At 42.3% G+C, this 26,675-nt stretch overlaps 1 non-coding gene across 1 annotated transcript; it reads right to left on the bottom strand.

The window, feature by feature from the left end:
- Positions 1–24,186: 24,186 nt before the first annotated feature.
- On the bottom strand, positions 24,187–24,295 carry LOC122933511. Its single transcript, XR_006388466.1, has one exon. It is a non-coding gene; the product is annotated as a U6 spliceosomal RNA (small nuclear RNA).
- Positions 24,296–26,675: the final 2,380 nt, after the last annotated feature.

Consider the following 26,675-nt stretch of genomic DNA (forward strand, 5'->3'; position numbering starts at 1 on the left):
GACAGATTTTGCTGGACTGGTTTATTTACACCATGTCCCATTTGAAGCCCCCCTGATGCACCCCTAGAGTGGAAACTCCAGAAAAGTGACCCCATCTAAGAAACTAGACCCCTCAAGGTATGTAAAACTGATTTTACAAACTTTGTTTACCCTTTAGGTGTTGCACAAGAGTTATTGGCAAATGGAGATGGAAAATTTGCCCAAAAATCTATATTCTCAAATTTAATTTTAATAAAAAAAATTCCAGTAACAAAGCAAGGGTTAACAGCCAAACAAAATGCTATATTTATTTCCCCAATTCGATAGTTTGCAGAAACACCCTAAATGTGGCCATAAACTACTGTACGGGCGAACAGTAGGGCGTAGAGGGAAAGGTGCGCTGTGTGGTTTTTGGAAGGCAGATTTTTCTGGACTGGTTTATTTACACCATGTCCCATTTGAAGCCCCCCTAATGCACCCCTAGAGTAGAAACTCCATAAAAGTGACCACTTCTAAGAAACTAGACCCCTCAAGGTATTTAAAACTGATTAACAAACTTTGTAAACCCTTTAGGTGTTGCACAAGAGTTATTGGCAAATGGGGATGAAATTTGAGAATTAAAATTTTTGTGCAAATTTTCCATTTTAATCCATTTTTGCCAGTAACAAAGCAAGGGTTAACAGCCAAACAAAATGCTATATTTATTGCCCTGATTTTGTCGTTTGCAGAAACACCCCATATGTGGCCGTAAACTACTGTACAGGCACACAGTAGGGCGTAGAGGGAAAGGTGCGCCGTGTGGTTTTTGGAAGGCAGATTTTGCTGGACTGGTTTATTTACACCATGTCCCATTTGAAGCCCCCCTGATGCACCCCTAGAGTAGAAACTCCATAAAAATGACCCCATCTAAGAAACTAGACCCCTCAAGGTATTCAAAACTGATTTTACAAACTTTGTTAACCCTTTAGGTGTTGCACAAGAGTTATTGGCAAATGGAGATGGAAAATTTGCCAAAAAATATTTATTCTCAAATTTCATTTTAATCAATTTTTTCCAGTAACAAAGCAAGGGTTAACAGCCAAACAAAATGCTATATTTATTGGCCTGATTCTGTAGTTTGCAGAAACACCCCATATGCGGCCATAAACTACTGTACGGGCACACAGTAAGGCGTAGAGGGAAAGGTGCGCCGTGTGGTTTTTGGAAGGTTGATTTTGCTGGACTGGTTTATTTACACCATGTCCCATTTGAAGCCCCCTGATGCACCCCTAGTGTAAAAACTCCATAAAAATTACCCCATCTAAGAAACTAGACCCCTCAAGGTATTCAAAACTGATTTTACAAACTTTGTTAACCTTTTAGGTGTTGCACTAGAGTTATTGGCAAATGGAGATGGAAAATTTGCCCAAAAATTTTAATTCTTAAATTTCATTTTAATCAATTTTTTTCTGTAACAAAGCAAGGGGTAACAGCCAAACAAAATGCTATATTTATTGCCCCAATTGTGTAGTTTGCAGAAACACCCCATATGTGGCCGTAAACTACTGTACGGGCACACAGTAGGGCGTAGAGGGAAAAGTGCGCGGTGTGGTTTTTGGAAGGCAGATTTTGCTGGACTGGTTTATTTACACCATGTCCCATTTGAAGCCCTAGAGTAAAAACTCCATAAAAGTTACCCCATTTTGGAAACTAAGGGATAAGGTGGCAGTTATGTTGGGACTATTTTTAGGGTACATATGATTTTTGGTTTATCTATATTACATTTTTGTGAGGCAAGGACACCACAAATAGAAATTCAGAAATGTAATTTCCATTTGCCAATAACTCTTGTGGAACACCTAAAGGGTTAACGACGTTTGTAAAATTGGTTTTGAATACCTTGAGGGGTGTAGTTTCTTAGATGGGGTCGCTTTTATGGAGTTTTTACTCTAGGGGTGCATCAGGGGGGCTTCAAATAGGACATGGTGTAAATAAACCAGTCCAGCAAAATCTGCCTTCCAGAAACCATACGGCGTTCCTTTCCTTCTGCGCCCTGCCGTTTGGTCATACAGCAGTTTACGACCACATATGGGGTGTTTCTGTAAACTGCAGAATGAGGGTTATAAATATTACGTTTTGTTTGGCTGTTAACCCTTACTTTGTTATTTGAATAAAACGGATTAAAATGGAAAATTTGCCCAAAAATTGCTTTTTTTGCACCTTTTTTATTTTTTACTGTGTTCATCTGAAGGGTTTATTTATGTTTTACACTATATTATCTTTTTATGAACAAAAAAAAACATTTTAGTGTCTCCATGGTCTAAGAGTAATTTTTTTTTAGTTTTTAGCCGATTATTTTAGGTAGGGGCTCATTTTTTGCGAGATGAGAGGACGGTTTTATTGGCACTATTTTGGGGGGCATATGACTATTTGATCGCTTGCTATTACAATTTTTGTGATGTAAGGTGACAAAAAAATACCTTTTTTTGCACTTTTTTTTTTTACCGTGTTCATCTGAGGGGTTAGGGGGGTATTTTTATAGAGCAGATTCTTACGGACGCGGCGATACCTAATATGTCAACTTTTTATTTATTTATGTTTTACACTATATTATCTTTTTATAAACAAAAAAAAAAATTTTAGTATCTCCATAGTTTTAGAGTCATTTTTTTTTTGTTTTTAGCTGATTATCTTAGCTAGGGGCTCATTTTTTGCGGGATGAGTGGACGGTTTTATTGGCACTATTTTGGGGGGCATATGACTTTTTGATCGCTTGCTATTACAATTTTTGTAACCTGTATCTAGCAGTGGTGAGTACAATAAAGGAATTCAAGAGGGGCCTGGATGTATTTCTGGAGCGTATTAATATTACAGGCTATAGCTACTAGAGAGTTATTCCGATTGCCTGATTGGAGTCGGGAAGGAATTTTTTATTCCCCTAAAGTGGGGAAAATTGGCTTCTACCTCACAGTTTTTTTTTTGCCTTCCTCTGGATCAACTTGCAGGATAACAGGCTGAACTGGATGGACGAATGTCTTTTTTCGGCCTTATGTACTATGTTACTATGTAAGGTGACCAAAAAAAATTTTTTTTTGCACCGTTTTTATTTTATTTTTTTGACCGTGTTCATCTGAGGGGTTGGGGGGGTATTTTTATAGAGCAGATTATTACGGATGCAGAAATATATAATATGTCAACTTTTTCTATTTATTTTAGTTTTACAAAATAATATTTTTGAAAAAATAGTTTTTTTGTTTTAGTGTCTCAAGTCTGAGAACCAGTTTTTTATCCGATTGTCAGTGGCTAAATTGGGATATAAATTTAGTACTCCATGGAAATGTGGTACTCCCTGAAGCAACTGTCAATGCAGAGGCCCGGATGATCGGGGCACGTGTCACACTGAGTAGTGGTGTCCTTCCGTATCCCCCTCCTGCGACACAACCTGCACCAAGTAGACCGCAACTTTTTTGTACCATGCCCAGGTTTTGCGCATGGCGTTATATGGCTTGAGGACTTGATCAGCGAGATCAACTCCTCCCATATACCGATTGTAGTCGACAATACAATCGGGCTTGAGGATTGTTGACACGGTACCTCGCACAGGGATTGGGGTGATGCCGTTACCATAATTGTGGACAGTACAAGGACATCCCTCTTGTCCTTATATCTGACCAGCAACAGGTTTTCACTGGTAAGGGCACGGGTCTCACCCCTGGGGATAGGTACCTGGAGGGGGTGGGTAGGGAGGCTGCGTTGATTTTTCCGCACGGTCCTACAAGCGGACGTGGATCTGGCGGCGAGGAACTGGAACAAGGGGATACTAGTATAAAAGTTATCCACGTACAGGTGGTAACCTTTATCTAGCAGTGGGTGCATACGGTCCCACACAAGTTTCCCGCTAACACCCAGAGTGGGGGAACATTCTGGGGGTTGAATATGGGAATCTCGCCCCTCGTACACACAAAACTTGTAAGTGTACCCTGAGGTACTCTCACAAAGTTTGTACAGCTTCACGCCATACCTCGCCCGCTTAGAGGGAACATACTGGCGGAAAATTAGTTTCCCTTTGAAAGCAATGAGAGACTTATCAACCGCAACCTCCCTTCCAGGTACATAGGCCTGTACAAATTTGGCCCCAAAGTGATCGATGACCGGCCTGATTTTGTACAGGCGGTCATAGGCAGAATCACCTTGGGGGACACATGCTGCATTATCTGAATAATGCAGGTATTTCCGGATGGCCTCAAACCGGGTACGTGTCATGGCCGTACTGTAAAGTGGGGTCTGGTAGAGGACGTCCCCACTCCAGTAATGCCTAACACTAGGTTTCTTGACTAGGCCCATGTGCAGCACGAGGCCCCAAAACGTCTTCATCTCGGCTGCACTGACTGGAGTCCAGCCACCGGGCCTAGCCAAAAAGGAGCTCGGGTGTTGAGCAACAAACTGTTGCGAGTACAGATTTGTTTGCTCCACCATTAGATTTACAAAGTGGTCACTGAAAAAAAGACTAAAGTAGTCGTATTCAGTGAAGCCCACTGTGGAAATCTGGATTCCTGGTTGGCCTACAAAATCAGGAATCACGGGCTCAAAACGCTCTGGGGTACACCAGACAAGTTCACTGGCAGGGGGCTCCGGTGGATTCAACTGGTGGGCCGGAAAACTAGTACGAGCCCCAGAGCTGCTCATACTAGGGTGGGCCACAGGGTCCCTGGCATGGCGGTCCCCTTGCTCCGCCTGGCGGCGTCTCCGCCGGCTTGGGGGCTCATCATCATCACTAGATGATGAGGAAGACGCGGATGACAAAAGGAAAGTGGGGTCATCCTCGTCCTCACTAGGACTCTCGGAGTCGGAGGCAAGCTGGGCGTATGCCTCCTCGGCCGAGAACATCCGGCGGGCAATAGAGGAGTGTGTGTCTGCATGTGTGTGTGCGTGCGTGTAAATCTTTATTCAGTGTGCTTGTGTGTGGTGGCACGGGTGTTCGCGAACTGACCCTAAACCTAACAGACCAAAAAAAAAAAGACTAACTAAAAAAAGGGCAAAGAATGTGAAAAAAAATTACAAAAATTCTAAATCGCTGATCAACCATCTGAAGTTGATCAGCGGTGGGGTGTGCGATGTGTTGATCAGTGCCGGCCACCGTCAGCGTACGCACACAAAAAAATATAAATAAAAATGCTTGCGTCCCCAAAAAGTTGTGGGGAAAGGGGGGGGCTGGGGAGCAAGCTGCAGCACCCCTGGGGGGTCTAGGGTCACACAGCTGTGCTGTGGACCCCAGACACCCGATTTAGGGGGATGCAATCACAAACGTTTTTTTTTTTCTTCCACTAACTTTCCCTTTATATCCCTGCCGAACCTAACCTGTCCCTAACCTTTCCCTAAATAACTGATTGCACAGATTGGGGGTGCTGGGGCACAGATGGGGTGCTAGGCACAGATGAGGTGATCCTTGGACAGATGGGAGTGCTGGCTGGAGATCGATGTGCAGCACTCTCTCCTCGGCTCCCTGGACTGAAAAGGAGGAGGAGAGGAGCGCTGCTCTAATTTGAAATGCCTGCCCCTGCAGCCGACCAATCAGAGCCGATCCTGAGAGTTGATGTCACATCACCTCTCAGGATCGCAGGATGGTGATTGGTGGTGTATCATCACACCACCGATCACCATCCTGTGCCGGGTTATCGGGTCCCCAGAGACCCGAATAACCTGGAAACGCAGCAAACCGCAGGTCACAGGCGCATTGGCCCCGGGTGCCTGCTCAATGATTTGAGCAGGCACGGGGTTCTGATCACCGCCCGCTGTGATGTACCTGTACGCCCTGTGTCCGTAACAGGTTAAAGGATTGGAAGGAAGCCTATAACTTACCTTGCTAACAAAGCTAGAACCAGCCTTGTTTCTCACATGGATCCAGAGATTAAGTTCGACCAGCTCAGAGAGACGGACAAAAAAAAAAAGAAAAGAAGAAACAGGAGGTGGCGCTATACGGATACATTTTATCAAATATATTACTGACTATACAAAAAAACGTATTACATGCAATTACAAAAGTATTCAGATCCAGGTGCTGGTTTAAAATATGCAGAATTTGTTTCATAACACAACCCCTTTAAATCCATACAATATGGAGAAGGTGAGTCTTTGCTGATGGAGAACAAACTGACACTTTCTTGCAATGGTAGCGTAGACTCAACAGGAGTCTAATGTAATTCAGAGAATTAAAGATAACAAAGGACGTATAGTATCAGACACCTCAGACATTTTTAAAGTTTTCTACTGTATAATTTCTACTCTACTCTGTATAAATCTAGTGTCCCATTTCAAGAGTTGTCTGCTGAGGAGAGAGGGGCTGGAGGCTCCTCTTACATTAGAGGAACCCCATAATTCAATCCAGCAGATAGAAAATGAAAAAGCTGATATACTTCAAAAACTATTAGATGTCTATAAGAATAGTTTTGATAAAGGGCCATTTCGAGCTTCATTATACGATACAAAAGTGGTGATCTTACCCAAGCAAGATATAGATAATTGTACTGTATACCTGATTCCTACCGACCGATCTCTCTCCTCACAGTTAAAGCTAAAATACTTGCTATGATTTTGGCTAACCGATTGGCTGGGGTGATAACTTTGGTGATTCCTTCCGATCGATTGGTTTTTATTCCAGCTAAGTCCACTGCAGTGAATGTAAGACTAAGTATATTTTGTAATCTCCAGGTGGCCCCTGGTGGTCGCTCACACCAGGCAATACATTCTTTAGATATTGCTAAGGATTTCAATAGTGTTCAGTGGAGCTACCTATGGATTATTCTGGAGAAAATAGCATTTGGAGCATACTTTCTCAAGTGGGTGAAGTTATTATGAGGGGCTCTGCAGGCCCAAATCTGTGAAAACAATGCTCTTTCTGATAGTCTCTGCTTACAGATGGATACCCGTCAGGGCTGCTCTCTATCACTGTTAGGGCTCATTCACACCGCGGTTGTTCGCCTGTGCCCGTATTGCGGCCCACAATCAACAGGTCGGCAATATGCGAGCACCAGCTGTGTGCACCCCGCATCACAGAAGTGGACCCATTCAATTGCAGAACTGAGGCACGGAAGCACGACGTAGTGCTTACGTGGGGTTTGTCTCCATGCCTTCACACTGCAAAAAAATAGAACACATTCTATTTTTTTGAGGTTCGGACGGATCACGGACCCATTCAAGTTGAATTGGTCTGGATCCATCACAGCAGCCGTACGGATGGTGCCCGTGCATTGGGGACCGCAAACTGCGGCAACTTTTCTTGAGGCCTCTGAGTCCATCGGTTTTTATGGCAGTAGTTGGCGGGCTAGCAGTTCCGACAAGCCGGCGGTCAGCTGTTGGGCAAGAGGGTTATCAACTTTTTACGTTCAAACATTTGGGCCACGGAAGCCTGCCTTTTGCCAGATGAACCTAACGACGACACAGTGGAAGGTGGAGTGGCGGACAAATGGAAGGAGAGAGGAGAAGGAGAAGAGGCAGGATGTGGAGCGCCAGGAGTGTGGCTTTGTGGGTTCTGACAGTGTTGCTCCCACTGGGCTCGGTGATGGGAGGCCAGGTGCCTTCTTAAGGCGGTCGTCCCTAGGTGAGTGTTGGGCTTACCGCGACTTATGCGTTGACAGCACAGGCTGCAGATGGCAACACTGTTATCAGAAGCTGACATGTTAAAAAAAGCCCACACTGCGGAGCTATGTGCCAGCGCCCTGGGAGAGCCAGATGTGACCGTGCATGGTGGATGGCTCGCTCCAGATACATTTGCAGTGCTTTGCTGGTGAGACTGTTGGGGATTTATAAAAAAATGAAGGCATACTGAACCAGCATGGCTACCACAGCATCTTGCAGCGGCATGCTATTCCATCCGGTTTGCGTTTAGTTGGACCATCATTTATTTTTCAACAGGACAATGACCCCAAACACATCTCCAGGCTGTGTAAGGGCTATTTGACCATGAAGGAGAGTGATAGGATGCTGCGCCAGATGACCTGGCCTCCACAGTCACCGGACCTGAACCCAATCGAGATGGTTTGGGGTGAGCTGGACCGCAGAGTTAAGGAAAAAGGGCCAACAAGTGATAAGCATCTCTGGGAACTCTTTCAAGACTGTTGGAAGACCATTTCAGGTGACTACCTCTTGAAGCTCATCAAGAGAATGCCAAGAGTGTACAAAGCAGTAATCAAAGCAAAAGGTGGCTACTTGGAAGAACCTAGAATATTACATATTTTCAGTTGTTTCACACTTTTTTGTTATGTATATAATTCCACATGTGTTAATTCATAGTTTTGATGCCTTCAGTGTGAATCTACAATTTTCATAGTCATAAAAAAAAAAAGAAAACTCTTTGAATGAGAAGGTGTGTCCAAACTTTTGGTCTGTACTGTATATATACCGTATTTTCCGCTTTATAAGACGCACCTGATGATAAGACGCACCTAGGTTTCTGAGGAGGAAAATAAGAAAAAAATATTTTGAACCAAAAGGTGTGCTTGGATGACGCACTGTTATGGGGGATCTGTGGATTACGCACTGTTATGGGGATCTGTGGATGACGCACTATTATGGGGGGATCTGTGGATGACACTGATGGGGGATCTGTGAATGACACTGAGGGGGGATCTGTGGATGTCATCCACAGAGCCCCATAAATGTCATCTACAGATCCCCCATCAGATGCATCAGTGTGGAGGGAGGAGACGGGGACACTCATGGCGGGGCCCGGTGCAGTGACTCTACTCTAATACACCGGGCCCCGCAACTATTAAATACATTCAATCTGATCTTTATTTAATTGTCTATGCTCTAACGGTAATTACTGTAGTACCGTAGGTATAGCATTAAGACGGCGCAGACCGGCATCTCCTTCGGTCATGCGCCGCCTGCCGCAGCTCCCTCCTCATGCGCCGCCTGCCCCAGCTCCCTCTGTCATGCGCCGCCTGCCCCAGCTCCCTCTCTCATGCGCCGCCTGCCCCAGCTCCCTCTGTCATGCGCCGCCTGCCCCAGCTCCCTCTGTCATGCGCCGCCTGCCCCAGCTCCCTCTCTCATGCGCCGCCTGCCTGTTCATTCATAAAGTGAGATAAGCAGGAAGGCGGCGCATGAGGAGGAAGCTGGGGCAGGCGGCGCATGACAGAGGGAGCTAGGGCAGGCGGCGCATGAGGAGGGAGCTGCGGCAGGCAGCGCCTGACCGAAGGAGATGCCGGTCTGCGCCGTCTTAATGCTATACCTACGGTACTACAGTAAGTACCGTCAGAGCATATACAATTAAATAAAGATCAGATTGAATGTATTTAACAGTTGCAGGGCCTGGTGTATTAGAGTAAAGTCACTGCACCGGGCCCCGCCATGAGTGTCCCCGCCTCCTCCCTCCACACTGATACTTCGCTGGCCGCGCTGTACAGCATAGCGGCTAGCGAAGTATTCACTTTATAAGACGCACTCCCATTTTCCTCCCACTTTTGGGGGGAAAAAAGTGCGTCTTATAAAGCAAAAAATGCTGTATATACAGTATATATATATATATTTTTTTCTTCTGATTAAACTTCCCCCCCCCCAAATTTTTTTAGCACAATTCACTGCAGAACGGCAATAAAAACGTATTCTTTTTCCTATTTCTACACTACAAAATAAGAAATATGACAATCATAATTCACCGCAGAATGGCTAATTGGACCTATGTATCTTTCCTATTACTACATTACTATATTTTCTTTTCTACACTACGTAAAGGCTGTAGTACAATGTAAATTCAGTGCTGAATGCCAATTATGACATATATTTTCTGTTTTTTTATATATTTCTACACCACAAAAAAAGAAATTTAGCAATCATAATTCATCACAGAACAGGTGATGGGACGTGCGTATATTTTCTTTTTCTACACCACGTAAATGGCTGTAGTACAATGTGACTTCACCGCTGAATGTCAATTATGACATACTATATATATATATGTATATATATTATTATTATTTTTTCCTATTAATACACCCCCCAAAAAAAGGAAAACAATGTAAAATCAATGCAGAACGGCTAATAGGACGTATCTATCTATCTTATTGATACACCCCGTAAATGGTTATAGTACAATGTAACTTCACTGCTGAATGGCAATTATGATGTATATTTTCCCTTTTTTTCCTATTAATAAACCCCCATCTAAAAAGATGTAATAGTTTTTTCAGCACAATCAAGTCTTTCCTACCACTCTCCCTAGCGCCTGCTGACGTCTCTCCCTGCACTAAGCACACTGGAAAATGGCAGAATCCTAAATGGCTGAGGCTATTTATAGGGCTCTGACATCACAGGGCTGGATGGCTGCTGATAGGCTGCATGCATAGCATTATGGGTGATCCCTCGCTCCCAGAGTTCTTTGCTCCACGTCTTTACACACGCAGCAGCCATTTTTGAAAAAAATGTGATTCGTTACCACGAAGCATGAGGAAATTCAGATTCGGTCATCTCTGATTACGATTATGCCCTAGATTCTCTATTTGCCTCATAATTCTCCAGTTTGGCTCCCACTATCTAATTTTTCAATTGATTGCCTTTTCTGTGATCTCATTTGGCATTAAGTTAAATAAGCTAGAGGGTATAGAGATACCGCAATTGCATCCCAATTACAGCATTTGCATCTGGAGCCTAAGAATGATTCAAGAATCAAGATACAAAATCATATCCTACTTATTGGAAGCCAAGATTAGAATCCTTAGAAGCAAATAGAATGAGAGTAATGTCCGCAAAAACCACAAACATCATATTGTTCTCCAGTTCAGGTGATCTACAGTCCTGGCCAAAAGTTTTGAGAATGACACAAATATTAGTTTTCAAAGTTTGCTGCTAAACTGCTTTTAGATCTTTGTTTCAGTTGTTTCTGTGATGTAGTGAAATATAATTACACGCACTTCATACGTTTCACAGGCTTTTATCGACAATTACATGACATTTATGCAAAGAGTCAGTATTTGCAGTGTTGGCCCTTCTTTTTCAGGACCTCTACAATTCGACTGGGCATGCTCTCAATCAACTTCTGGGCCAATTCCTGACTGATAGCAACCCATTCTTTCATAATCACTTCTTGGAGTTTGTCCGAATTAGTGGGTTTTTGTTTGTCCACCTGCCTCTTGAGGATTGACCACAAGTTCTCAATGGGATTAAGATCTGGGGAGTTTCCAGGCTATGGACCAAAAATGTAAACGTTTTGGTCCCCGAGCCACTTAGTTATCACTTTTGCCTTATGGCACGGTGCTGGAAAATGCATTGTTCTTCACCAAACTGTTGTTGGATTTTTGGAAAAAATTGCTGTTGGAGGGTGTTTTGGTACCATTCTTTATTCATGGCTGTGTTTTTGGGCAAAATTGTGAGTGAGCCCACTCCCTTGGATGAGAAGCAACCCCATACATAAATGGTCTCAGGATGCTTTACTGTTGGCATGACACAGGACTGATGGTAGCGCTCACCTTTTCTTCTCCGGACAAGCCTTTTTCCTGATGCCCCAAACAATCGGAAAGAGGCTTCATCTGAGAATATGACTTTGCCCCAGTCCTCAGCAGTCCATTCACCATATTTTCTGCAGAAAATCAATCTGCCCCTGATGGGTTTTTATGGAGAGAAGTGGCTTCTTTGCTGCCCTTCTTGACACCAGGCCATCTTCCAAAAGTCTTCGCGTCACTGTGAGTGCAGATGCGCTCACACCTGCCTGCTGCCATTCCTGAGCAAGCTCTGCACTGGTGGCACTCCGATCCCGCAGCTGAATCCTCTTTAGGAGACGATCCTGGCTCTTGCTGGACTTTCTTGGACGCCCTGAAGCCTTCTTAACAAGAATTGAACCTCTTTCCTTGAAGTTCTTGATGATCCTATAAATTGTTGATTGAGGTGCAATCTTAGTAGCCACAATATCCTTGCCTGTGAAGCCATTTTTATACAACGCAATGATGGCTGCACGCGTTTCTTTGCAGGTCACCATGGTTAACAATGGAAGATCAATGATTTCAAGCATTACCCTCCTTTTAACAGGTCAAGTCTGCCATTTTAACCCAATCAGCCTGACATAATGATCTCCAGCCTTGTGCTCGTCAACATTCTCACCTGAGTTAACAAGACGATTACTGAAATGATCTCAGCAGGTCCTTTAATGACAGCAATGAAATGCAGTGGAAAGGTTTTTTTGGGATTAAGTTAATTTTCATGGCAAAGAAGGACTATGCAATTCATCTGATCACTCTTCATAACATTCTGGAGTATATGCAAACTGCTATTATAAAAACTTAAGCAGCAACTTTTCCAATTTCCAATATTTATGTAATTCTCAAAACTTTTGGCCACGACTGTAGAACATATTACTAACGCCACCAGCAAAAGTGCCTTAATTTCATTAGCATTATTACAAATTATTGGCAGGATGTTTGAATAAGCCTTTACAAAGTCTAAAACAGGCATGCTCAACCTGCTGATAGCTGTAGGCTGTTTGGGCATGCTGGGAGTTGTAGTTTTGCAACAGCTGGAGGGCTGCAGGTTGAGCATGCCTGGTCTAAAAGAAAAATAGGAGGCAGATGTTGGACTGCTGTCTGATGGCGCGACACAATCATTATCTCTTAGTGTACAGCCTAGAAGATCCCAACTACTTTTGCACAGGATTTTGTCTAAATGCCAGTACTTAGACACAGAATGGGTATCAGATGCTGGCTGACCCAAATGTTTAGAGATGATTGCAGATCTTAAAGATATACTGTGGACTTGTCAGGCACTCATAGACCTCTGGAAACAAATTTTCATTTTAATATATAAGGTGTTCAGTTCAGAGTCCCCGTTATATACCTTCACACAGCCTGTTGGGATATGTAGATAATTTACCTGCAGACAATGTGGTGAAATTGTCTACTGCTAAAATTCTGTACCAGGCCAGGAAAACTTTGGCTAAGTGCTTGTTGCAACTAGAAATTAGTGAATTTTCGGTTATGAAATTCGTTTGCAATTCATTTACTGGTAAAAGGGGAATTGCACTATAGATTCCCTTACTGCGGACCATAACGCAATTCTATGATGAAATGCATAGAGTAATGCCTTCAGAGGCATTCCGTTATTTATTCCGTCATAATAGAAGTCTATAGGCTGCATAACAGATCTGTCCCATTTCCGTTATGCAGGAGAGGACTCCCCTGCATAACGGAAATGGGACGAGTCCGTTATGCAGCCTATAGACTTCTATTATGACGGAATGAAAAATGGAATGTCTCTAAAGGCATTACGTTATGCATTTCATCATAGAATTGCGCTATGGTCCGTGGTAACGTAATCCATAACGCAATTCAACTTTTGCCAGTAAATGAAGCGTGAACGAATTTCAAAATATGAAATTCGCTCATCTCTAGTTGCAACCTCTCTGCCTGAGGTTATGAATTAATCTGTAGTACTAGAAAGAGGGATATATATGAAAAGCAATGGGGTAAAATAAAGCAGGGCTTGCGTCTTTTACGCTACTCAGTACTAGACTGGATAACCTGTTGCATGTGCACTTGGCAGCCAAAGACATCTGTGTTGGTCCCATGTTCATACAACCCCTTCGGCTGCCCCTCTCTTGCTCCTAACTGCTGCTGCCTGAGGTTATCGCCTCACCTGGCTTCATTGGTGGTGCACACCTGCAAGCGCACATGTAACAGGTCAGCCAGTTTCATAGATACAAATCTGCTGACAGATGCCCTTTAAAGAGGCAGTTGAGACTATCGGAGGCTTTTGTGATGGGAAGGTGGGAGGATTTTTTTTTAAATATGGTTATTTTGTATTTCGTATGTTATTAAAAACATAATAAAAACTTTCTGATTAAAAATAAACTGTTGACAGCTCTAGGTAGGAGCTGGGAAGAGCAGTACAAATATACATTTTGTGGGACTTTAGCCACCAGGAGTAGTGTGAATATGAATGTCAGTAGTTTACCCGACCAAAATTCTGTACATGGCTGTGCTGAATGGGTTGTCATGCAGTCTCAACTGGTTAATCTATGAGTGAGGCTGAAAGTCAAGCCAATTAGGTCCCTGGTTCAGTGTCCAATCCCAGAGCGAGGTGGGGTATTTAAGTCTTCTACTCCTTAATGGTTTTCTACTCCTTAAAAGTCTGCTGCTGTTGATTGCATATATGTGTCTTGGCTCTGTACCTCTGTGCTTTGTACTTGAACTATAGACCTGTGCATAAACCCTTTGTGTACCAACAGTGGTTTGCTTTCTGGATTAATCCTTCATCTGCTGAACTGGCTTCTACTGATTCTCCTGATATTCTGACCTTTGCTAGTTTCTGTATAAAACCCTTTATCTACTGTTTAGGCACTATAATTTCTACTGGTTTTGATTCTAGTTCTTTAATACTCTTTTAACCACACACTAGAGACACTAGATACACTAGATCTGTTTCTAGTGAGTTTGCACCAGTTTTCTGCTGCCTAACTCCAGGAAAGTAACCTGGGTCCCTAGCAGCCAAGGTCATGCATCCTTAGGTTCCTATCAACATACAGTGGATATAAAAAGTCTACACACCCCTGTTAAAATGTCAGGTTTCTGTGCTGTAAAAAAATGAGACAAAGATAAATCATTTTAGAACTTTTTCCACCTTAAATATGACCTATAAACTGTACTACTCAATTGAAAAACAAACTGAAATCTTTTAGGTGGAGGGAAGAAAACAAACAAAAACTAAAATAATGTGGTTGCATAAGTGTGCACACCCTCTTATAACTGGGGATGTAGCTGTGTTCAGAATTAAGCAATCACATTCAAAGTCATGTTAAATAGGAGTCAGCATACACCTGCCATCATTTAAAGTGCCTCTGATTAACCCCAAATAAAGTTCAGCTGCTCTAGTTGGTCTTTCCTAAAATCTTCTTAGTCGCACCCACAGCAAAAGCCATGGTCCACAGAGAGCTTCCAAAGCATCAGAGGAATCTCATTGTTAAATGGTATCAGTCAGGAGAAGGGTCCAAAAGAATTTCCAAGGTATTAGATATACCATGGAACACAGTGAAGACAGTCATCATCAAGTGGAGAAAATATGGCACAACAGTGACATTACCAAGAACTGGACGTCCCTCCAAAATTGATGAAAAGATGAGAAGAAAACTGGTCCGGGAGGCTACAAGAGGCCTACAACAACATTAAAGGAGCTGCAGGAATATCTGGCAAGTACTGGCTGTGTGGTGCATGTCCCGTATTCTTCATACATCTGGGCTATGGGGTAGAGTGGCAAGACGAAAGCCTTTTTTTACGAAGAAAAACATCCAAGCCAGGCTTTATTTTGCAAAAACACATCTGAAGTCTCCCAAAAGCATGTGGGAAAAGATGTTATGGTCTGATGAAACCAAGGTTGAACTTTTTGGCCATAATTCCAGAAGATATGTTTGGCCCAAAAACAACACTGCACATCACCAAAAGAACACCATACCCACAGTGAAGCATGGTGGTGGTAGCATCATGCCAAGGGGCTGTTTTTCTTCAGCTGGAACCGGGCCTTAGTTAAGCTAGAGGGAATTATAAACAGTTCCAAATACCAGTCAATATTGGCACAAAACCTTCAGGCTTCTGCTAGAAAGCTGAACATGAAGAGGAACTTCATCTTTCAGCATGACAACGACCCAAAGCATACATCCAAATCAACAAAGGAATGGCTTCACAGAAGAAGATTAAAGTTTTGGAATGGCCCAGCCAGAGCCCAGACCTGAATCCGATTGAAAATCTGTGGGGTGATCTGAAGAGGGCTGTGCACAGGAGATGCCCTCGCAATCTGACAGATTTGGAGTGTTTTTTCAAAAAAGTCAAAATGTGCCATGCTGATAGACTCATACCCAAGACTGAGTGCTGTAATAAAATCAAAAGGTGCTTCAACAAAGTATTAGTTTAAGGGTGTGCACACTTATGCGACAATATTATTTTATTTTTTCTTCCCTCTACCTAAAAGATTTCAATTTGTTTTTCAATTGAGTGGTACAATTTATAGGTCACATTAAAGGTGGAAAAAGTTCTGAAATGATTTATCTTTGTCTCATTTTCTTACATCACAGAAACCTGACATTTTAACAGGGGTGTGTAGACTTTTTATATCCACTGTAAGTGGTTGAGGAAGACTGGTAGTAGCTTCTGAGTTTCCTGGCTGGAGTTCCAGATGGTGACCATAGTATTTCCTTACGATGAAATTATTTTGCTCCAGCAAGTTCCCGAGGCAGGGCTTCACAGTCCCTCCTCTCTGCTGTGAGCGACAGCTGTAGCATCCAACCAGAAGGCCACCACAGGCAACACTCAGAAAAAAGAGGAGGGACCTTGCAGCAGCTCAATTTAGAGAGCATAGAACGCTTCATAATGAAGTTCTACCCTGGGCACTTGCTGGAACAGAATCTGGCAGAATACAACTTCATATTCACACTACTCCTAAAAAGAAAAAGCTCCACAAAAGGTATGTTTGTTCTGCTCCCCTAGCCTCTACTGAATGCTGCCAACAGTTTAGCATGGTCAGAACTACTGGATGACAAACTCCCTTTAAAAGGAAGGGTAAATATAAAGAAAGCACTTGTAGTTCTGGCTGGATCCACTACTGGCATTGTCTCAAACCTTTTAAAAACTGCAGTAACACTTAAAAAAAATTCTGTATATGAAACCATCAAAAAATAAATTATAAGGTTATTATTTGACATATGTAGTTGAAGGTCACAGCCTAGTTCTTGATATGGGTGACATGTCTTCAGTCTTTGGTTGGTTCTTGTTTTGGACCATTTTAAGAAAAAATGCATCTAAACCTGCTTGAAACTATTTGATATAACACCTGGGCATTTTCCACTTATAGTACGCGTAGAAAAAGAAAATGCACCTAAGTTTATCACACTGAAAAAACTTGTCTTCTGCCTTCCAGAAATAGCACTGCTGGTATCCAAGGGCTGGTTCTGGTATTAAAGCTTAGCTTCATTCAGTTAGATTGAAAGACCAGTCACCACTCCTGGTGCTTTCTGAAAAAAAAGACATGTTTTCAATATCTTGCAACCTTTTTAACTATCTGCAATAGGAAGAAAAAATGGTTGCTTCCAAAGATATATTCTGTTTTCTATTTTACTGAATCCATCATCAGACTGGAGCTTTGTCGGGGCTAATTACATGGATTTCTTCTGGTCTGGGAGATATCATTGTCCATGCTGTACCTGTAAAATACAATATCACTAAAGCGAGGTAGATTGTGCTCGCATTAGTCTGCTGTACACAATGGTGTCTATTCACGCTTAGCATTGGGCTCATTGTGAGAACAAGGGTTTGAGGATAAAGCTTATGTAGCTAGTTTTGTATCATTTTAATTATTTTTTATATTATATTTCTGCAGCTAACATGATAGATTCCTCTTTTAACACAACTGCACAGTTAATATATTAATTTAATTTACATAATGAGTTCAGAAGTTGTGTTAATATATGGTATTACTTTACTGATTCTGAGCTACTGCCTGTAATTCCAGAGCTGCACTCACAATTCTTCTGTCATTGGAAACAGTCAAAAACTATGCCTAGAAGGTTTTTCATCAGTACAAGCACTGACTATATAATTTTTTAGGACATATGAAAGTCAAAAAGTGGGACCCTTGCATGAGTTTGTCCATCCAAACCTCCAAAACATTTCCAGAATCTGCTCTTTCTCACTGCAGAAACAGCAAAAACTCTTTGGTTGCTACGATTCATTCTCATCTTGATTACTGTAACTCATTAATAACTGGTCTCCCCCTGACTAAATCTCCCATTTCTAATATGTAGTCTATGCTGACTACAGCAACCAAGCTCTTCTATCTGTTCACAAATGCATATACGCTGTGCCAATCACTGTGTTCATTGCCCATACAGTATGGAATACAATTAAAAAAGCAGATGAGAACAACAGTTCCAGTTGTAAGGCCTCAGGGGGAACCTCTGGGTGGGTAATATTTCTAATATGAAGACCAGTTGATATTGTAGACTAGACAACGCTCCTCTGGGTTTCTGGGTAAAATATATGTAAATGATCATTTCTAACATCTGCCAGCATCAGATAAGCTAATTTGAATATGTTTCCCAGAAACCCAGAGGGGCATCACTTGACATACAATACTGCATACACATGTCCTTGGCATACTAATAACATTGCCTGCCATACAATGCTGTGTACGTGGACTCGGCATACTAAGGGTATCGCCTGGCCTGCAATGCTGCGCAAACATACTCAGCATACTAGGGGCAACTCCTGGCCTACAATACTGGGACCATGACCTTGCCATACTCGGGACATTGCCTGGCCTACAATACTGCGCACACATACTCGGAATACTAGGGGCATGGCCTGGCCTAAAATACTGGGAACACATATCCGGCATACTAGGGGCTCTCTATAATGATAAAGAACACCCCTTAGACAGCGCATATGTATTGTTGATAAACACATAGTTGTGTAATAGTGTCTCTGTCTCTCACCAAAAATGTGTCTGAACCCAAACTTTTTGAGTTCACATTGAATCACAAACTGGTAGAACTAGAACCAGTTCGCTCATCCTTAGTTTCCACAGTGCTGCACCTCACTATGTCTCCTCCCTCATCTCTGTCTACGCCCCTACCCATTCTCTACATCCTGCAAATTATTTAAGATTAACATCCTCCATAATCTTAATGTTGCAGTTCTGGCTAAGAAACTTCTTTCAAGCTGCACCAATCCTCTGGAATGCACTACCCCAGAAAATTAGGTTAATTGCTCACATCTAGTTTTAAAGTTTTATTTTTAGTTAAATAAAAACCCAGGCAGCGCTTTCAGTGGTCTAAAATTACAAAATACTCAATACTAAGATTCTATGGTGCTCTGCTGCAGGTAGTTATAAGTATAATTAGACTGGGTTCATATTCTGCAGTAGTGTGCCTCGCAGCCACAAAAATAAATTGCAAGTCCATTTCTACCCTTAATAGCTGTGGTTCTTTTTATAGTTATTTGAGTTATTTGACACAAGGTTTTTACAGCTGTAGTTTATATATATATGTGTATATATATATATATATATATATATATATATATACAGTACAGACCAAAAGTTTGGACACACCTTCTCATTCAAAGAGTTTTCTTTATTTTCATGACTATGAAAATTGTAGATTCACACTGAAGGCATCAAAACTATGAATTAACACATGTGGAATTATATACATAACAAAAAAGTGTGAAACAACTGAAAATATGTCATATTCTAGGTTCTTCAAAGTAGCCACCTTTTGCTTTAATTACTGCTTTGCACACTCTTGGCATTCTCTTGATGAGCTTCAAGAGGTAGTCACCTGAAATGGTTTTCACTTCACAGGTGTGCCCTGTCAGGTTTAATAAGTGGGATTTCTTGCCTTATAAATGGGGTTGGGACCATCAGTTGCATTGTGGAGAAGTCAGGTGGATACACAGCTGATAGTCCTACTGAATAGACTGTTAGAATTTGTATTATGGCAAGAAAAAAGCAGCTAAGTAAAGAAAAACGAGTGGCCATTATTAATTTAAGAAATGAAGGTCAGTCACTTTGAAAGTGTCCCCAAGTGCAGTCACAAAAACCATCAAGCGCTACAAAGAAACTGGCTCACATGCGGATGGCCCCGGGAAAGGAAGACCAAGGGTCACCTCTGCTGCGGAGGATAAGTTCATCCGAGTCACCAGCCTCAGAAATCGCAGGTTAACAGCAGCTCAGATTAGAGACCAGGTCAATGCCACACAGAGTTCTAGCAGCAGACACATCTCTAGAACAACTGTTAAGAGGAGACTGTGTGAATAAGGCCTTCATGGTAGAATATCTGCTAGGAAACCACTGCTAAGGACAGGAAACAAGCAGAAGAGACTTGTTTGGGCTAAAGAACACAAGGAATGGACATTAGACCAGTGGAAATCTGTGCTTTGCTCTGATGAGTCCAAATTTGAGATCTTTGGTTCCAACCACCGTGTCTTTGTGCGACGCAGAAAAGGTGAACGGATGGACTCTACATGCCTGGTTCCCACCGTGAAGCATAGAGGAGGAGGTGTGATGGTGTGGGGGTGCTTTGCTGGTGACACTGTTGGGGATTTATTCGAAATTGAAGGCATACTGAACCAGCATTGCTACCACAGCATCTTGCAGCGGCATGGTATTCCATCCGGTTTGCGTTTAGTTGGACCATCATTTATTTTTCAACAGGACAATGACCCCAAACACACCTCCAGGCTGTAAGGGCGAGTTTTCCACGCGGATGCGATGCGTGAGATAAACGCATTGCACCCGCACTGAATCCGGACCCATTAATTTCTATGGGGCTGTGCACATGAGCGGTGATTTTCACGCATCACTTGTGCGTTGCGTGAAAATCGCAGCATGCTTTTTTTTGTGTGTTTTTCACACAACGCAGGCCCCATAGAAGTAAATTGGGCTGCGTGAAAATCGCAAGCATCCGCAAGCAAGTGCAGATGCGGTGCGATTTTCACACACGGTTGCTAGGTGACGATCGGGATGGGGACCCGATCATTATTATTTTCCCTTATAACATAGTTATATGGGAAAATAATAGAATTCTTAATACAGAATGCATAGTAAAATAGGGCTGGAGGGGTTGAAAAAATTAATAAAATAATTTAACTCACCTTAATCCACTTGTTCGCGCAGCTCGGCTTCTCTTTATCTTTGCTGTGCAGTTGGAAAAGGACCTGTGGTGTCATCACTGCGCTCATCACATGGTCCGTCACATGATCCATCACCATGGTGATGGATCATGTGATGGACCATGTGATGAGCGCAGTGATGTCATCAAAGGTCCTATTCCTACTGCACAGCAAAGATAAAGACAGAAGAGATGTCGGCTGCGCGAACAAGAGGATTAAGGTGAGTTAGATTATTATAATATAAAATTTACACAACACCTAACCCAAACATGGGTACCAAACATGCCGATTTTTCTCACGCGCATGCAAAACTCATTAAAATGTTTTGTACTCGCGTGGAAAAAAGAACAATTTAGGGAAAATCTCACAGCGGAGTTCAGCTGGACACCGGGACACTGCGCATGCGCCGGAGAGCCTCACCAGCCTTAGGGTAGGGAAAGATTAGGGCCCAGTGCACAAGCACGGTTACATCCATCCGATCTCCGCGCCTGCGCAGTGTGGGGGTAGGGAGATCTGATGGCCATTTTTTCTGTTAAATAAATATATACAGTACAGACCAAAAGTTTGGACACACCTTCTCATTCAAAGAGTTTTCTTTATTTTCATGACTATGAAAATTGTAGATTCACACTGAAGGCATCAAAACTATGAATTAACACATGTGGAATTATATACATAACAAAAAAGTGTGAAACAACTGAAAATATGTCATTCTAGGTTCTTCAAAGTAGCCACCTTTTGCTTTGATTACTGCTTTGCACACTCTTGGCATTCTCTTGATGAGCTTCAAGAGGTAGTCACCTGAAATGGTTTTAACTTCACAGGTGTGCCCTGTCAGGTTTAATAAGTGGGATTTCTTGCCTTATAAATGGGGTTGGGACCATCAGTTGCGTTATGGAGAAGTCAGGAGGATACACAGCTGATAGTCCTACTGAATAGACTGTTAGAATTTGTATTATGGCAAGAAAAAAGGAGCTAAGTAAAGAAAAAACGAGTGGCCATCATTACTTTAAGAAATGAAGGTCAGTCAGTCCGAAAAATTGGGAAAACTTTGAAAGTGTCCACAAGTGCAGTCACAAAAACCATCAAGCGCTACAAGGACCGCCCCGGCAAAGGAAGACCAAGAGTCACCTCTGCTGCGGAGGATAAGTTCATCCGAGTCACCAGCCTCAGAAATCGCAGGTTAACAGCAGCTCTGATTAGAGACCAGGTCAATGCCACACAAGGTTCTAGCAGCAGACACATCTCTAGAACAACTGTTAAGAGGAGACTGTGTGAATCAGGCCTTCATGGTAGAATATCTGCTAGGAAACCACTGCTAAGGACAGGCAACAAGCAGAAGAGACTTGTTTGGGCTAAAGAACACAAGGAATGGACATTAGACCAGTGGAAATCTGTGCTTTGGTCTGATGAGTCCAAATTTGAGATCTTTGGTTCCAACCACCGTGTCTTTGTGCGACGCAGAAAAGGTGAACGGATGGACTCTACATGCCTGGTTCCCACCGTGAAGCATGGAGGAGGAGGTGTGATGGTGTGGGGGTGCTTTTCTGGTGACACTGTTGGGGATTTATTCAAAATTGAAGGCATACTGAACCAGCATGGCTACCACAGCATCTTGCAGTGGCATGCTATTCCATCCGGTTTGCGTTTAGTTGGAGCATCATTTATTTTTCAACAGGACAATGACCCCAAACACACCTCCAGGCTGTGTAAGGGCTATTTGACCATGAAGGAGAGTGATGGGGTGCTGCGCCAGATGACCTGGCCTCCACAGTCACCGGACCTGAACCCAATCGAGATGGTTTGGGGTGAGCTGGACCGCAGAGTGAAGGAAAAAGGGCCAACAAGTGCTAAGCATCTCTGGGAACTCCTTCAAGACTGTTGGAAGACCATTTCAGGTGACTACCTCTTGAAGCTCATCAAGAGAATGCCAAGAGTGTGCAAAGCAGTAATCGAAGCAAAAGGTGGCTACTTTGAAGAACCTAGAATATGACATATTTTCAGTTGTTTCACACTTTTTTGTTATGTATATAATTCCACATGTGTTAATTCATAGTTTTCATGCCTTCAGTGTGAATCTACAATTTTCATAGTCATGAAAATAAAGAAAACTCTTTGAATGAGAAGGTATGTCCAAACTTTTGGCCTGTACTGTATATATAAATATATCATATTTCCCACAACATAAGACATACTTTTTTCCCCAAAAGTGGAGGCAAATGGCAGTGTGTCTTATGAAGGGAATACTAATAAGTGTTTCTACAGCAAGCCTCCGGGCAGCTGGTGCAGAGGATGGGAGTAGTAGTGCCCCTGATGAAGTGTTTTGTCATGGTTTACTCCCTCAGGCTATTGCTCCCTGGGGATTGTTGCAGTGGAGATGTAGTATGAAGATTCAGACCAGAAGTGAATGCACTAAATGCAAAATTTTACTTCATTGGTACATTCAATAGCAGCAGATTTAAATTGCAATTTCTGGAACCAGTCAAGGAGGTATGGAGGTAGTTTGGAGGACTGCCAATGGGCACTTGTAGGTACAATGAGGAATGTGGGTCTGAATTGGGGGTCTGATTTGAGGTCTGATTGGGATTGGGGGTTTGATTTGATGTCTGATGAAAAATGTTTTTTTCTTATTTTCCTTCTCTAAAACCTAGGTGCATTTTATGGTGTGGAAAATACCATATGGTACATGTATCACTTGTAAAATTATTGAAGTCAATAAATTCATTGCAAACTGCAACAATGTGTAGCATAACACCATATATTTTTACTGTACGTTTTGTCTATTTGGTGTGAACTCAACCTAACTTCTAATGCTAATAAATATACATGTTGGACTTATTGGTCTGGGTCTCAATTTAAAAAAAGTGATGCCTAAAAAAAAATCCCACACTTGTTTTCTGTGACACTGTCCTGCAAATAAGACCACATTATTTTTGCTAATTTTATATTAATAGGCATCTATGATGATATTACTTTAACTCATTAAACCAGGTTGGTTGTAAAAGCTGTGATACAGGCCGAAAAATGGTCCTGTGTTGCACTGTGAAACAGCACATGGCTACCTGGGGCAGGTCAAATACCCAGACAATGGACACAAAAATTCCCATTTTAAAATTACCTTAGTGAAGAATGACATTATATTTCACTGGCATTTGTATCTTTTCTTAGAAATCTTGCCTCTGCCATTGTAGAATACTCCTGTTTATTGCAGCCATATAAACCCAAAAGCCGTGCCTTCGCTCAGCAATGCCCCCAACAAGGTCAAAACTGAGACAAATTCATTATTTTTACTATGTAAAGTTGGAAAGGGTTTCAGAATTCAGACATGATAAATGGCTTTGAGTTCGACAACCGTCAATTGATTCTCAGTGAACTCTCAGATTAGATTCTGCACTGTCCTTCCAAGTTCCTACTGTACGTGTCCAGCCATCTTCAGCATGATTTCATCCCTTAAAAGTGTCTAATTTCTGACCTCAACTAAATATATACACCAGTGGATATGGTTATTTTTTTTTTTATTATCTTTCCTTGAAGTTTCTTGATGTCATCTCAAGTGTCAGTGTTCTCTGTTTAGTAGAAATTCTAATTTTTTTTTATGGAACGTTTAACGAATTTGCGTGTCATCCTTGCGCAGGGGCCATGCTAATCTTCTCTGCATCGTTCAAATTTTTTTGTATATGTGCTGCAGAAGCAAGCACTAGAAAATGGATTTAAATTAAAGATTGTGGAATATTTGGAATGTATCATCCAAAAAATGACAATGGAGCTTCATAATAGGCTAATTCTTCCGGTTCTGTAGAGTTCACTTCTCTGCAGTAGAGTTGAGCGGACACCTGGATGTTCAGGTTCGACGGGTTCAGCTGAACTTCACAACAAAGTTCGAGTTCGGGACCCAAACTTGACCTGAACTTGACCCCGAACCCAAACCCCATTGAAGTCAACGGGGACTCGAACTTTTGAGCACTAAAATGGCTGTAAAAATGTCATGGAAAGGGCTAGAGGGCTGCAAATGGCAGAGAAATGTGTTAAGAGCATGGCAAGTGTTCTGCAAACAAATGTGGATAGGGAAATTACTTTAAATAACATAAAATACGTAAAAATAAAAAATAATACTCTTGATCTAGGAGGACGAAGTCCATATGGAGTAGGAGGTTGAGGAGGCAGTGGATGTGGCGGTGTAGGTGAAAGCGGCGGTGGAGGAGGTAGCCTACACTGCTTTTATGGTTTTAAATTTTTTTTAATTTTTTTTAATTAGGGTACACCCCAAAACATTGGGAAATATAACCTGTGATAACCCCCTCCGGTCATGCTAAACACACGTTCAGACTGTACACTGGCTGCAGGGCAGGCCAGCACCTCCAAGGCACAAAGGTCAAGCTCAGGCCATGTGCCCAATTTGGAGACCCAGAAGTTGCAGGGGGCAGACCCATCAGTCAGTTTGTGTAGGCGTGTGCACACTTACTGCCCCATCATGTCACACGTCCCCGTGATGTCCACGATTGATCTGCTCTATCAACTTTCAATGTTCTTTTCTGCGCCTACCATGTTGATCACGGTTAGCAGCGAATCAGGGTTCCACACCGGAGAGGGAGCGTGAGAAAGAGAGACCACATCCAAGGGAGATCAATGGATGAAATTTAATTGCTATCGAGCAGAAATGTGGGAGAAGCTATTAAAATTAAAGAATTGAAGGAAAGGAGGGGGTGCACAGCTATTACCCACTCCCGACTCGGGGAGTTAGTACGATAAATAACAATACAGGACTCTTAAGATGCCCTGTTATTGGAATGATTAATAAAAAATTATAGGGAATGTCACTGTGGTATTTAGGATTTGGAAACATTAGCCAGGAGAGGCCCTGCTGCCGCTTTGTTGACTCTAGATAACTTCTGCCTGATTGCACGTCCCCGTGACGTCCACTATCCATTTGGATATTTTCTCTATCAACTTTCGATGTTCTTTTCTGAGCCTAGGAAGTTTATCACGGTTATCGGCGAATCAGGGTTCCACGCCGGAGAGGGAGCATGAGAAAGGGATACCACATCCAAGGGAGGTCAATGGCTGCAATGTGATCGAGCTGAAATGTGGGAAAAGTTATTAAAGCAGAAGGATCGAATGAAAGGGCCAATTAAAGACAAATTTTACTAATTTAATTACCTGTCACCTATGCAGAGCAGGGGTTTATTCACGGCAAAAATGGTAAAATGTCACCCAAGAATGTAACAGAAAAATTCGTGAAATTTATTAACCTGCCTACTAGGTAGAGCAGAGGTATATCACAGCCAAAAATTGCTGAATTTCACCCGAAAATGTAACAGACAAATTCATGAAATTTTGTACCTGTCTACTAGGTATAGCAGTGGCATATCACAGCCAAAAATTGGTGAATTTCACCCGAAAATGTAACAGACAAATTAGTGAAATTTTTTTACCTCTCTACTAGGTACCGCCGGGGTATATCACACCTAAAAATTGGTGAATTACACCCGAATATGTAACAGACAAATTAGTGAAATGTTACCTATCTACTAGGTAGAGCAGGGGTATATGACACCTAAAAATTGGTGAACTTCACCCGAATATGTAACAGACAAATTAGTAAAATGTTTTTACCTGTCTACTAGGTACAGCCGGGATATATCACACCCAAAAATTGGTGAATTTCACCTGAATATGTAACAGACAAATTAATGAAATTTTTTTAAGGGTCTACTAGGTATAGCAGTGGTATATCACAGCCAAAAATTTGTGAATTTCACCCGAAAATGTAACAGACAAATTAGTGAATTGTTTTTACCTGTCTACTAGGTACAGGCGGGGTATTACACCCAAAAAGTGGTGAATTTACCCAAATATACGTTCCATATCAGCTGGTGGTGCTGGTTGTTGTGGCGTGCTGACAAAGCTTTTCCACATTTTGGCCACGTTAACCCTTCCTTCTGAGGTGCTGGTGGTGCCCCAGCTGCGTTGGCGACCTCTTCCTCCTCCTCTGCCTTCGCCTTGTGCTTCCACCAGCAGCGCGTCTACCAGTGTGCGCATGTACTTGCGCATCTTGCGATCATGCTCCAGCGACGGAAT

This window comes from Bufo gargarizans, chromosome 3 (assembly GCF_014858855.1).
Source record: "Bufo gargarizans isolate SCDJY-AF-19 chromosome 3, ASM1485885v1, whole genome shotgun sequence".
Lineage (NCBI taxonomy): Eukaryota > Metazoa > Chordata > Amphibia > Anura > Bufonidae > Bufo > Bufo gargarizans.